We start from the raw sequence: 1638 nt of genomic DNA, 5'->3' as shown, positions 1-1638 counted from the left end.
CTTTACACAATTGATGTGTGTATGGATTGCGGTAACAGTTGTATGAGCCCCTAATAAAATGTTTAAAACAACAAAAAAAAAGATAGCCTTACAGGATACTGAGGAACCAATCCTTTTTCAGTTTTCCCCATAATTTGGGAGGTGCCCAGAAGCTTGAGGATGGGGTTGTGTCTAAGTAGAAGCTACTTATTATTCAAAGAAAGGATGTGGTGCAAGAAAGAAGCCATTTTCTTGCGGAACACTTTTGGATGTGGAGGTAAACAACAACAACAGAGAAGCTGAAGCACACCAGAGCAGGGCAGCTCTGTAAGTCACAAAAGGGTGGGTGGGAGACATGCGTGCGCTACCATTTTAAGGAGGACCAGAGAGCTCAAAGTGAAGCAGAGACTCATCCTCAAGCATTCAGACCCAATACATTACTTGTACCTGTCAGGTCTTCACTTCATAGGTAAAACACTAACCCCGGATTCTTATGGCCATACATCGACTTTTGGAGGCAGTATAGCTCACCAAATGAAAGAGAACATTAGAAAATGGTTTAAACCCAAATCACTGGACAGTGGAATGACCTCAACTGCGAGGTGTTAAGTACTGGTTACACGACTGTACTCACTGCCATTGAGCTGATTCTGAGTCCTGGTGACCCTATAAGGCAGGTTCCCAAGACATCGTTCTCCTTAAGAGAGGCTGGTGGTTTTGAACTGCTGACCATATGGTTATTAGCAACCCTGGATTACAAGTCTGACTTGTAATCCACACCAAGCCACCAGTACTCCCGGAATACTTACTTAAAATACTGCAAACTCTGTTGGAATTGGCTTGATGGCAATGGATGGAGAGAAGTAAATATTCATTGTGTTATATAAATGGCAAATGTCATAAAACATGTTAAAAAAGAGAATAAAGAATTGTGGGGGAGGGGTGCTGGGAAGCTCGCCAGGTTCAAGGTGAAGGAAGAGAGGAGGCCCTGTTCTGAGCATCCCTCTAGTAGGAGATGCTTCTAGCAAGTTCACTGCTGGAAGCATCCCAAGAGACGATTTTGTTTCCTCAGGGAAAGTGGTGTAGGCAACAAGCAAACGGACTTTGAGTCTTTAGAGAGCGCATGCTGAAACTTCTAACTTGACCACAGCTGTGAAATCCTCAGAAGGTGTAATTCCCTTAGCTTCCTGGAGAAAGCTATCAATCACCTTCAGACACGTATGTCAGGACACTTGAAAGTGACCCGGCCGGGAACGGCCTCCGGCCGGCACTCACTATCTTCCGAACCCTCCTCCCCCCACTTCCCTGCTGTTCTTTCCTGGCACACAAATATAGGCCAACGGGCGGTGGGTGGATGGGTGGGGAGGATGTGAGAGAAAATTTGAGAAGTAAAAAGTGGAGCAACTTAACAAGGACATCAATGAGACTGGAGGGTCCAAGGGGGCAGACACACACGGGGACTACAGGAAGGCGAAGCGGGCTCTCCGAAGCCGGGGAGACCGCGCAGTGTGGGCAGGGGTCTCAGCAGAGCTCAGGCTACCTACCACTTGTCAGGGAGGCTGCAGAGGGGACGGCTGCCTTGGGTGACCTCTAATATTTCTTCCGACTCTGAAACGTTAGGATTCGCATTTCACAAACGAGAACGCAAGGATTACGGAA

At 47.1% G+C, this 1638-nt stretch overlaps 1 protein-coding gene across 1 annotated transcript in view; it reads right to left on the bottom strand.

Annotated features, from left to right (window-relative positions):
• MBTD1 (mbt domain containing 1) overlaps positions 1–1587 on the bottom strand; it is a 59605-nt gene extending 58018 nt beyond the window's left edge. Inside the window, exon 1 of the mRNA XM_045299309.1 lies at positions 1524–1587. The gene's annotated coding sequence lies outside the window, so the exon portion shown is untranslated. The remainder of the gene's footprint in view (positions 1–1523) is intronic.
• Positions 1588–1638: the final 51 nt, after the last annotated feature.

Source organism: Echinops telfairi, unplaced genomic scaffold (genome assembly GCF_000313985.2).
Source record: "Echinops telfairi isolate 266 unplaced genomic scaffold, ASM31398v2 ScPeMD7_7458;HRSCAF=8496, whole genome shotgun sequence".
Lineage (NCBI taxonomy): Eukaryota > Metazoa > Chordata > Mammalia > Afrosoricida > Tenrecidae > Echinops > Echinops telfairi.
The sequence above is the reverse complement of the archived record's forward strand: the minus strand, read 5'-3'. Positions and strand labels throughout refer to the sequence as shown.